This window comes from Cyphomyrmex costatus, unplaced genomic scaffold, assembly GCF_001594065.2.
Source record: "Cyphomyrmex costatus isolate MS0001 unplaced genomic scaffold, Ccosl1.0 scaffold32, whole genome shotgun sequence".
NCBI classification, from domain to species: Eukaryota; Metazoa; Arthropoda; class Insecta; order Hymenoptera; family Formicidae; genus Cyphomyrmex; species Cyphomyrmex costatus.
Window position 1 is genome coordinate 131747 of NW_017277340.1, and position 13495 is coordinate 145241.

Here is a 13495-nt window from a genome sequence, read left to right on the forward strand (position 1 = left end):
AAATCTAAAGAAGTTGAGTTTTTTTTAGAAATCTTCGTAGGTTTAAAGTATAAATTTTTTTTAAACGAAGGACAGTACTAGCAAATGTATAACAATTTCATAATTTACAAAATCTTTATAATTTTCCCCAGTTATTTTGATCTTTCGATAACTACAATTTGAATTTATCGGAAAAATCAGTTTTGCTGAATTGTTGTATGAAATTGTTTAATACAATATCACAATAGTTGCAAAGCTGCTCTTGGGTGCAAGACGTAGCCGTTTAATACTGGCCGCAATTACTGTACAGATTTTCTTTACTTATTTTGAATATCAAGATTATTATATATTACGGTTCGTGGTCACCCACGCGCTATCGTCATTTCGAAAGCGACGGTCGTTCCGAACGAGTCAATCGTCGACGTTCCGTCCGGCGACGGTAGATGGCAGCAGCGACACGAACGCAACCTGTCTCGGACTCCCCGTGGTCGCGAAGTGACAGCTCGGCGAGCTCGAGCTGTCATCAGCGGTGTTCGCGCGCGCGTCTCACGTACCGTGGTCCGCGTTTACCGTGTCGGGAGTATACGTGCCGGTGCCGGTGACGCGCAGCGTGCTCGTGCCGGTTTACTCGGACGCGTCCCCGACAGTGTCACCGGTGGTACGCGTTACGAAATCGCGTCTTTTTTTCCCCCGTCGAAAAAGCCGAACGGCCGCCGCGCACGGTGGGTGCGCACGCAAGGGAGAACGGCTCGCTCCGCTCGCCGCCGCCGGCTCGGCCAGTCTACTGGAAGATTCCATTGTGAGAGTGGGCTTTCGAAAAGTTTCGCGGAAATCACCGGCGAGACCTGCCACGGACAACCGTCGCCGAGCCACCGGGACGCCGTCCAGGGCAGACCAGGTACGGTGTCCAATCCTGTCGACGGCGCTTTTTACGAAAATTCCTCCCCGTCACTGTGTACCGTTTACACGTACGCGCGTTCGTGTAACGGTGCGAGGGTGTGCGTGCTGTAAGTGTGAGAAAGAGGGAGACAGCTTGAGGTTATTACAGCGGTCGCTCTCTCTGGATTCAGCTGGGCTCTCAGCTGATGCACCGACCGACCGGTTCGCTCTGCTACCGCGGCTCGATTCCGCGAACGTGATACAGCCGCACGTTCGTACCTCGTCGTTGACCAAGTCGTTGACGATGACAGGCTACGGGTTAATCACTAGAAACGCTAATTCTCTGAGATTCGCTGTTCGCCGATTACGCGGGCCCTCCTGTAATTTACGCGTGATAGAGGAAAATTACAGTTTACTGATTTAGAGCCGTTGATCAACGGCGGACGCGACCCCCGCTCGTATCGAAGGTACGACAGAATCGGAGAGGGGAAGAGGGTTTGATTAAACTAGGGTTAGCGCTAACCGAGGTCGGCGGAATCGAACGCTCTCTCGGCATCCTGTGATGAATCGAATCGCGTCGATTTAATGTCGGGTTTGTGTGACGACAGTTGTTCGTTCTCACATTTCAAGTGTATAATAGTTGTTTGAATGAAGCTTTCGCAAAAGCGTCAGTAATCATTTTTGATTACTCGTGAAAACCTCATCGTTCCTTTGTTCTCGATGCCATCACCCACCACAACCTCCATTCGCGCGGCTGCTTTTTCAGTGATTAATGTCCGTTTCCACCAATGTAGATTAACTTTAATCTCAGTTCAACTTATTACTCTTCATCCTTTCTGATTCTAAAAATTAGGAAAAGACGAAGAATAAGTTGAACCCAGATTTAAGTTTATCTGCACGGAAAGAGTGATTTTGCTGAGGTGTCTAAAAATTTAGTTGGATACCAGATCTGAAAATAATTTCGTTCAAAAGAATTATATAGAACACTCAAGAAAAGTGAACGATATTACAAAAAAATTTGACAACTATTTTGTTTGAATTTTACATTATTACTCAATTTTTTTATGGAAAGACGAAAAATATATTGAAGACAGAGATTAAAGTTATTCTGCACGAAAGAATGATTTTGTTGAGGTGTCTAAAAATTTAGCTGGATTCAGATTTGAAAATAATTTTCTTGGATCATCAAAATAATTTGTAGAACACTAACGCATAATGAACAATATTGCAAGAAATTTTTACATCTTAGCAACTATCTTAAGTTCTACATAATTATTTTGGTGATCCAATAAAAACATTTTCAGATCTGTATATAAATTTTTAGATTCTTTTCGTATATTAGCGAAAACGAGCGTTTGTCCTAAAATATTATACGTTATGCGACGAATGGAATTATTCTCTGGAATGACTTACCATTGTGAATACTTGTAATTTTAATTTTATTGTAATCGCCAGTGTAATTACCATGAGGTTCTTTAAATTTAATTTGCTTATTATATATACAGTATCGCTTTTTCCATCAATTTTATAATGTTCTTTAAAAGAAAATAAATTCTTATTTTGAATACATCTTGTACGTATATAATAGATTTTTAAAAATTTATATAATAAGTATATTTTAAGATATTATCAAGAAAAAATATTCTTTATTAAAGATGAATCTTAAAACTGAATCTTAAGAGAAAAGAAGTAAATTAAGTAATCACTTTTTTAAGCAATAAACTAATATTTTTCTGTATGTAAATATCGATTTTGTATCCAAGAAAGTATTACACCTCTAAAACCAAATCATAGCTGTTAAAAATTTATTTTCGTGATTAGGTCTATTTATTTTATAATAAATATATATACGCAAAGTTTAAGATTTTTTTTAATTCCACTTGCTGAACTTCCGTTGTCAGATCTATCATTTGGACCGTCCATCTTTTGCGCTCCTATAATGTTCAAAGCATACAGGAATGACTCTCTTTGCCCTCTTATATGGGTACGTGACACTTTGTGCATCGACGATTTCACCTCACGAGATTCTCGCGGAGCGACGATTCACAACCTCGACGACGCATATACCAGCGACGTCAGTATTACAGTGTATAACCGGATTGATATCTTTCGAAATGGACAATCGCGGGAAAATTGGTATCTCTTTTTAGCAATTACTACGTGACTTATAAATCACCTCTGTATGGAAAGGGTTTTAAAGTCTAAAAATTTAGCTGGATCTCTGAAAATAATTTTGGGCTATAAAAATAATTAAGTAGAACGCTCTTAAAACTTTTTGCTGCATCTTTCATTATGTTTGTGTTTTCTTACATAACTATTTTGATGATCTAATATAATTTTTTTTATATCTGTATCTACCTGAATTTTTACTTGAACAAAATTGTTTTTTTTACACTGTTAAATCTATTGTATCGTTATTTTACATTAAATTTTTTTTATTTGATATACAGTGTCAAATTTAATTATCGTTTTAGTATAAAATAACGATGTATTTAGTAGGAGCAGTGATGACTTATATTAGGTTAAATTTTGACACTATAGATTAACAGTGCATATATTATGAAATATTAACGTATTTAAGTTAATTTATTATATCCTCCATATATGAAATATTAACGTAATCGAATTAACTCATTAGAGGTTCTTGTAAAACGGTTGTCGAAAGTATAAAGATATACGGTTTGCTCCATTTTGAGGATTCTCGCAGTACGAAAAGGTACTTCATCAAGTAGCGTGCTTAAACTACATGAATCGGTATTACACGGTGGGTATAATTGCACAGGTGGGAGAACTCATTCATCATTCGCGTAATTTCGACCATCGAACGGAGGCAAGTCCGATTTAATCGCGAAGAACTAGGATAATCTTGTTGACGTGAGAATCTAAAAAAAATATATATTTATCGTTCGCTACTCTTCTAGCACGCTCTAATCATGAAATCTCATTATGAATTTCTCTCTTGAGAATAAGAGAAAATAATTCGCCGACGACCAAAGTAATCTCGTGTAATGTCGTTCATTCTGAAGTGGCTCGTCTTTATGCTACTCTTGAGAGGCATTGTCGAGAACGATGCCGTATACATTGCGCGAATTTAATTCTGGATCCTTATTATAAGATTTAATTATGCGGGGCATTCCGCGCGTTACTATTGCATAAACCATTCAAATTATTTCGCGCGAGTTAAGCATGATAGAAACAGTCGTATCATAAAGTATTCTTTATTCAACTTCAGAGATAATAGAATTTTAATAACTTCAGGTAATATAGAATTCTAATTTAAATGTGTAATATGAAAATATCATGGAATAGACGGTTTTGCTGAAATATTTAAAAATTTATTAACTAGATACAGATTAGAAAATAATTTTGTTAGATCATTGCTTATCATGCTTGAGATGTTTACGTAATTATTTTAATTCAACATTATTTTTAAGTCTGTACTTAGCTAAATCTTCCCGTATATTATACAATTATATTGAATACACATTTTATTGCGAGTTTTGGAAAATAATAAACGGTCAAAGTCTTTTGTTGTTTACATGAGGTTATATTTATTATTTAAAAAAAAGTTCTATAATTTGTAACGCAATGCAAATTTTCGTGGAGATTATCTTTCTTATGCAATATCGTTCGCAGTCATATAATCTGAACGTATTATCTCGCATCTGATCGGAAAGCGCGTTGCAACGCTGCGAACGCCTCTCTCGTGGATGGGAGCTTCCTGGAGGGCGTAGGGATTCGCACTAAAAGGGCAACGAGAGCAACGTTGTCGCGCGCGGCACCGTTATCGCGTTCGCAAATCAGCTCGCTTTTCCGCGAAACACCGCCACCGCGCGTTGCAACGTCGAGGTCACCGCGCCCGGTTGCAGCTGAGCTTCCAGCTGACGAGCGGAGGCTGCGACCGGTTCGCCATGCTCCTTCCTCCCCACCATCTGTATTTCCCTCTCTCTTCCTCGTTCTCGCCGCACGTTTCTTTTTCCATCGACCACCACCTCCTCTTTCCCTTTAAATCGCCTTTCACGTGCTCCGCGCGACTCCGCCGTCGTCTCTTTCCTCCTCTTCTCCTCCTGCTCTTCTGCCTTTTCCATCTCCTCTTCCTCCCCCGCTCGTTCGTCCTACCCCTCTTCAGAAGTTCGTATTGTTCGTCGCGCGCGCACCGTCGGGAACGGCCGACTTGGTTGAACCAGTTCCGAACCGTTTCGTTCGCGCGTCTCTTCGGCACGTTCCGCGTGACGGCGAACGCGCGCCGTCTCGAATGACGCGACCGAGCGCGAGAGAAAAGAGTGCACGTTAATTTGGGGTGCAAAGAGAAAGAAAGCACACGCACGCGCTGGTGCACGAGCTTAAACCACATTGTGAGTTGCTTTCCAGCTATCGTCTCTGAATGAATTGCTTAAAGTGAGAGAAAAGTGAATCTTTAGTCGATGTTTAAAAAATAAGCATAGTATATTTTAATTTTTGATAATTTATGGTGATCTACCAGAAAACACACTCTTAAATCTGTAGTGTCAAATTTAACCTAATTTTAGTCGCTACTGCTTTTACTGAATATATTGTCATTTTAAAACTGAGAAAAATTGGGTCGAAAAATCAGAATTAGGACAAAAATCAGAAGTTTCCGATTATCTCGACTATATAGAATTCCGATTAATATAATCAGAAAATTTTTTTGTTTATTTTCAACCAAACACTTTTCTCATTGTGGTTAAATTTGACAGTATTGTTTTAGTATAAGATGACAATATATCGAGTAGGAGCAATGGTGATTTAAATTAAGTTAAATTTGATCTCATAAATTTAATGCACAAAAAAGACAATTTCACTGAATTTTTTTAAAATTTAGATACATACAGATCTGAAAATAATTTTGTTGGAAACAAAATAATTATAATATGTAGGACGTTTAAACTGTTGCTAGTATATGGAAATTTTTTACAGCATTGCTCGTCATGTTTGAGTTTCCTGTGTAACTATTTTGATAATTTTATAAAATTATTTTCAGGTCTGTGTATCTAAATTTTTTAATACTTTTGTATAAAATTGTTCTTTCTATGTGGATTTTAATTAAATAATTTATTATAGTTTTTGCTAACATAACGTTTAAATTTAATTCAAAACACTACAAAGAGGAAAATTTCAGTCTGGATTAATTGGAATTCTGGTTGAAAATGAATGAATCAAAATTTTCTTAAATTACTAGAATTCTAGTTGAAACAACCAGAATACTGATTGATATACTTGATCAGAATCTTTTAGTTCGCTTTTTTTCAACCAGACATTTTTGTTCTCGTTTTTCTCATTGTAATCATATTCGCAAGGAGGTAAAATATTTAATTGCGTTTTAATATTTAATATTTAGGCAAAAATCTTACTCTTTATCACGAGCGTGGTAAACGACCGATCATGTTCACAAAAGCTTATTCTACGAGATGCGATAAAAAAAAATGCGGTGACGTCGACCGGTGGTTGGCGGAATTGCGGTACTTCTGGAAATCTAAACGACTTGAAATTGCGAGCTCACCGCCGTGTGCTCGCGAACACGCGATTTGACGTTTCAAGGCTCGTTCGCAGGCTAGACTAGACAGCAACTCTGTAGCATAGCCTTGCATAAAGAAGCTCTGCTTTCGATTATTTATTCGTTAACGAGTATTTGTAATGGGAACGATATACATTAAGAGAAGTGTTTTGTACATTTCTCTCAGTGTACAATAATTTTATCTTATTCTTCTTGTTACTCGCAATTTATTTTTATTTATGAGTGAAATTTGTAAATTTATTGTGTGAAGTTTAAATGAGCCTGTAATAGCATTTTTCCAGTTGGCAAGTTTAAATTCGCAAACGGAGATTCTCTCGTATTGATATTCGACAAAATCCGGACAAGTGAAGTGAATTGATCTGCTTTACTGATCCGTTTTGTCGACATTTTTGAAGTATCGCGAGTTAGCTTACGCGCGCGGCGTAGATCAGCCAGAAAGAAACTCTCCGCGCAGTTAAATTGATCGTAATTGGGCTGCCGTCGGCGGCAGTAAAATGTTGCGATCCCGTCGTTCGACTGCGTTTTATCGTCGCAACAACCGGTTGCATTGTGGATCGCCTCGTAAAAACGCCGATTGTATGGGGGCCCCGATCTCTCGGCTAGCGGAGAAGAAGGAAAAATGCACGGACCGGTATTCTCGCTGTGCATTTAGCGCTAAACGTTTGCCGTTCGCGCTCCGAAGTTCTTTTATTTAATATGAAACTTGTGCTCGATTTCTGCAACATCAAGTTATTTTAAATTAGATATATTTGAGAGGAAGAGAGAGAAAGAGGGGGGAAGGAGAGAGAGACAGAGGAAACATACAAAGTCGAGTAGATAAACTATAAGAATTAATTGCGAGCTGACTGAGAATATTTGTATGCACACAAAAGAGAAAATGATTTTGCTGAAAAATCTGAAAATTTAGCTAAATACTCACACATTCGAATATAATTTTGTTAAATCATCAACATTTTTAGGAAACACTCAAACCGCTTGCTAGAATGTCAACAAATTTTGTTGATTTAACAAAATTGTTTTTAAATGTATATTTAGCTAAATTTTTAGATTTACCAGCAAAATCGTTTTCTCCGTGCAGTATAACTTTTTTGTTTCTCCCCAAACTGCTTTCTTTGTACCGGAGATATATGGCGATTATTTTATCGCGGTAGAAATTATGGTTCTCATGCAAAATGACACGTCTCACGCCACTTCGTCGATACTAAATAATTCAAACTTCTCCACGGAAATATACCTGTTTCAGTAATCTCATCGTTATTACGATAAGCGCACTGATTGCCGTTACATCGCGTCAGTAAACCTGCCTGCCACCCCGGTCTGTAACTATGTTACGCGACGACACGCGAGAATCGTAAAATCAACGCGAAGGGGATCCAATTCTTAGCCCAATTCCCGTACAAATCGAATTGTAGTGGATTCAGTTTTTCATTCATTACATTATTATTATCAAGAGGTGAACGAAAAAGTAATATTGACGAGCTATTGAATAAAATTAAAAATGTTATTCGGAGTTTAATTTCATCTAGGCGTGAAGAAAATTACTAGTGCAAGTCACGCGCTTTGAAGATTATAAGATATTATTTCGGGAAAACACTTTGCCGGCCTTCAACGTGATGGAAATATATCCTCTCGACTCCCTCGGGTACCCGGTAACTTCGGTTATGTAACGCGGTTACATAATTGCAGTGCTTCAGTCGAGGGTTAATACTCGTTCGCGGGACAACTTAGCTAAAGTTCATTATCGCGTTACCCAATTCATATCACACAGGCGAGAAGCGAGATAATGATTCACCTCGATCTTTCGCACGAGTGTGTACTATAACTTTTTTATACTCGCAGTTCTTTTTATAATCTTTATTAAAAAATTGTCATAAAAGTATATACTTTCTAAATTCTTTGGAGTGAAATCTCTAAAGTGTCTTGAAAAAGAGCTTAATTCTCAGTCTTTAAAAGAGTGAGATTTTATACGTTCCAGAGTGACAATTTACTATAAAAGTTTTAGAGAGTGTATATATAAATATATATAGTGTGTGTTTATGAGTATTTAAAAAACATGCGATGAAGATAACCGTTATGATAAATTTATAATTAATTAAACTTAACCGAAAAAGGAAAAGAGAGAGATAATTGAGGTAATAAATGATTCAATAAAATGATAAAAAACCAGTCGACGCAGTTATAAAATGGTAAAAAAACGTGTTCAACATGTACGATAATATTTATTACGCCACTTTTAGATAAATAAAATACACGCAGATTGGCACGTATTATTAACGTATAGGTCAGATACAAGTCGATGTAAATGCAATATGTATGTACAATGTATATACAGTAATTCTTTTAGTATTTTAAGACTGTACTTTTAGTATAGGAAGCTCAGCAAGATAGAAAGAACATTAAATTATTAAAAAGTTTAGAGTGTCTAATTTCTAATGAGAGAGAGAGAGAGGATGGTAGCAGTTGCAATCATAAATCAGAATGATTATCTATATTGGTCGTTCACTGACGATTCTATCACTTTTAATTCTTCCTCCATTACTAACTTTTAACAGAGAAAAGTTTTTACATGAAATTCATTTTAAAAAATAAAGTGACTATAATTATTGAATCAGTTTTAGAAAGCATTTTATTTTAAAAAGATGGATTTTTTTCCAATATGTTTTTATATTTAGAATAAAATAAACATACATATTATACAGTTGTTTTATCATTACCGAATGTATTTTCTTAAAAAAAAAAAAAAAATTAAAAAAGGTTTTAAAATATAAAAAAGCTTTAAGCTTTTTTTAAATATCTTTAGAAGTAGATAGATTTATGTATGGCAATAAAACACACTACACAGTTGTGTTTAAATTATCGAATGTATGTACTTTCTAAAAAAATATTGAAAAAAGTCTTAGAATATAAGAAGGTTCTTAAAACGATTTCAAAAGTTATACATAAATTTACATACCGCTCATTACTGCGAGAATTACGTATTAACCAGATACTGATAAAAAAAGCACTTATTTTAATATTCCTATAACGAACGAATGACTAATGACTGATTCAGCTCGGTTTAGCAAAAGGATCGATTGTCCAACAGTATTGCTCAACCGGTCGGTCATTCACTGGTGCATCTATCGTATGGTTGGCTCGCGGCGTTCGCTCGCTCGCTCGCTCACTCGCTCGTTTGTTCGCGGTGCAAGCATTTCGTTGTTGCTAAGCGGCTAGATTTCTATGCGAGGTTGTATTCTGAGAATCTCGGTGTTGAGAGCCGCTGGGGTTAGCATTGTGGCGGGGAGGCCTTCGGTGTAAGCATCGCAGACAGCGAGGCGCTGTTCGTGCAACGGCGTGTGTCACTCGAGAGATTGAATAATCGCCGCGTTCCGCGCGATTCGAAAAGTGCAATCGATATCGGTACATTCGCCCGCGTGCACAACGGCCGCGGCCGATAACCGATAACGAACGTCATCTCGATGGACGTGCGTCGGTTATTAGCTCTCGGCTAAGAAGGCAAATAGAAAGTTTCGTAAAGTCTGTGTCGCGCGTGTCGAAATTAAAGATCCGCGACGCTAAAATTTGCACATGTGCAACTGATTTTTAATAAAATGCACGATGGAAGTACTGAATGATTTTTATAACTTTAATTAAATTTGTATTTCTCACACAACGGATTAAGTTTAGATCTTGTAAATCGCGATCTCCCTCCATCTGAACTTTTTTTGTGTCATTAATGATTGTCAATGCGCTTTAAGCGTATATAAATCCTATACTATATTTTGCGTATAATTTATATGTATTATAACTTATATTTTCATATAATTCTTAATTCGTTAAATTTAGAAATTTATTAAATTGAATTTCATTATAATTGTATTATGTAATATTTGATATTATACGGAAAATTGTTGCCGCGTATTTTGACCGTAATGTGTTTGCAGATTATTACTCTGCAACATTATTACATATATATATAGTTTATTCCACTTGTTGATGCAAATGAATTAACGCACTAAATTCGAAAGTGGAACTGAGTATCGTTGTACGCGATACAAAATTTGTGATTTATTTATGAGAGAACTAATTTTATTAACTAGTTTTATACATTCTATATACACAGTTTTGTCTGACACACATTTAATATAATATAACATTATATAACAGTGTAAGATTTACTTGTGATATATATCTTTTTTACCAAATTTGAAATATTATCCTTTGAAATAAAACTACATTTTTCTTGTTTGCATATTATTATCAAGTAAAAAATTCTCTCTCTCTCTCTCTCTCTCTCTCTCTCTCTCACTCATATTACGAACAACGAAGACGTATTAGAAACCTTCGTGGTATATCTATTCGCGTACTTCTATGGTTACATTGAAAGAAATGAATATGGAAGTACAAAGTAAAAGTCCAATAACGTGGAGAGATGAAGTTATCAACTGTAATATCTATATTATTACCATATTCGTATGGAAATACGAACGTGCTGCATCGCGTTCTAATTAAAACGCCCCAGGTATCTTTCGCTTTCGCTTGCTTTCAATATAAATTTCGCGCCTTCTTGGATAACGATCTCATGCACCTTATCAATCTCTTTCATTTCTGGCAACACGTCGAGAATACGTGATTGTAGTAATTCAGAACCTCCTTTGAGAGTACTCGGGCGAGTATTATTTGAGACACGCTACATACCATTTCGTCAAAATAAATTGATATCAAAAGTTAAAATAAACAATTCTTTGATTTATCGCTCATAGATATAGATCTCTCTATGTTTATTGCTGTTGACGATTTCCTTAAAGCCTGTTTTACAATAGAGAGTCGCAAGCCGTAAGCCGTAAGAAATTAATCGATCATGCTCGATTCTTTTAGTCATATTCAATTGTGATTGGCCGATTTTTTACGGCTTATGACTTGCAATTCTATTGTAGAACAGGTTAACTCGGGAATAGTCACTTGTCGTGCTTTTTTAATATTCCAACGGCAAAAATGTCAATTGTAAAATGTTGTTTTATATGGATATTATTTAACATATGGATATTGCTTAACATATTTTCTCTGTTTTTTGATAACTATTTTTTACAAACTTTTAAATATGCAATTCTATCAAAAACCAGATAAAAAAAAGCGTTATTTTAATTAATTTTAATTCGTATATAAAATTACCACAGACACGATCGTTTACATAAAAAAAATCAGACTCCCGGGTTAAAAGTATTGAATATATGCGCTTGAATATTCACACGATACACAGATTTCATTGTATTTTAAAGATAAAGTTGATGTATCTTTTTTATGGCTATATTCTGCGATTATGTGAAACGAAACGTGTCCGCAATTCGATGGATCTTCGCCATCGGCACAGCGGTGGCGGCCTTTTGACAACGAAACATATCGATTCACACGTTAACGTATCGCCGAGGAGCGAACGGGCCGCCCACTTATCGGGCCTGCCAGCTTTCAAGGCCTCTTCTCATCACGAAAGGATTTTCGTAAACAAAATTTACGGTCGTTGAACCGCGCCGTACCGCGGTGTGTTGCTCCCCATCGGTTGGCGCACGCGAGAGATCACTGAGGTTAGGCGTTTATTCTCGCTTGAAACGCGATTAAAGTCCGTCGTCTCAGCCGAATCGTTTTGCTTAGGTTTGAATTGCGTTCTGCGGTTCTCTGCTGCGGTTTCGCCTTTCTATCATCTCTCCTTCTGTCTATATTTGTCGCTCGGTTCGGACATTATGACAACTAATTTGATTATGAAAGGCACAATTATATATAATATTTTAATATTTTTTAAGAAAAACTATATATTATTGAGAGAAGTATTGCATTATGTAGAATATAAGATTAATTTTTTAATATTATTATTTTACTGACAGCATCTACTTTGTGTCTCAGTCGATAAATGAAAAAGAAATAAAGTTTTTACTATATGCTATTTTAAAGGTATTATTCTGTGACACAATAAACTGATACGTTTCTTTGTGCATTACAATTAGAGCGTAACGTTAATGGCGCTAATTCTAGCGGTAATTCATTGTTATCGCGCTCGTTAGCACTCGCATTATTTTAACTTTATCACTGCTCTGTATGTACACGCTTTGGAAAATAGCGAGTCGTATGCCATTTCCACACTTATTTTCATTTATTTATATTTTTACAAACTCATTAAAAGGGATTTTCTGCGAATGCGAGGTTTAATCATCGTCTGAAACAGTCTCGAGAAACGACGAGTAACTAGAGTAGAACGCGGCGCGAGCATTTTCGTCTCCGTGGTTCTTCCTTCTTTCCACGTTTTGTCCATCTCGTGTTTTTCGAATTTGTATAACGTTAACGCCGCATACATATACCTTTTGGAAACATGTATGCTTGGAAACAGATTTAAAACGAGGCGAGTCGCAGTTTCAGAAATCGTGCATATTTCAGAATAAAATTCGTCGCTGTTCTTGCTGACTGCGGCGCGTTAAGCAATTTCCGAGGTAACTCGCGACATTTCGTTCGGAACAATAGCGAGCGAGCGAGCGGATAACGTGCGTCCCCGATGCATATTTATCAGTTGTCATGCCCGATAACGATCGGTTGATTTCTTAATTATCCCCGGCGCATACACGGCCGGGGCTTCTCGTTGCGAGATGTCATGTCATTTTTCGCGCGAGCGGACGTGGATACATTGCACCTGACTGGCCTTAAAAAGGAGGAGACGGGGAAAAATATCGCAGTAGATACCGAGTGATCTGTTGAGGCATATGTACGGTATAATTTAACTGTTTGCGTTGAATGGAACTGTTATCTCGGTCGCATAATGAAAATATACTATAGAAGGAGAGAAACAAATGGATGGCATTACCCTTGCGTAAAACGGCGGCGCAGGTCATAAAATATCAGGGTCGTGCGAAAATTTCCGCGATTCGCCATTCGATGTTTACAAGCGATCGTTGATCCCCTGTGTCCTTTCTCACGAGAGATTCTTGGGAGCGTAGATGCATCGCTTATTCCCCATGCAAATCGCGTGCGCTAAACGGTAGCGCTATCGCGAGGAAGAAAGTAAACTCTGTGATGGTGTAGATTACAATATTTCCGCTCGCGCGCTCTTTTTTTTTTTTTTTTTTTTTTTCAATTTTG

At 37.0% G+C, this 13495-nt stretch overlaps 1 protein-coding gene across 1 annotated transcript in view; it reads left to right on the plus strand.

Moving 5' to 3' along the window:
- The first annotated feature begins 487 nt into the window (after positions 1-487).
- The window catches only part of LOC108775788 (uncharacterized), a 65829-nt gene continuing 52821 nt past the window's right edge, over positions 488-13495 (plus strand). Inside the window, exon 1 of the mRNA XM_018542234.1 lies at positions 488-877. The gene's annotated coding sequence lies outside the window, so the exon portion shown is untranslated. The remainder of the gene's footprint in view (positions 878-13495) is intronic.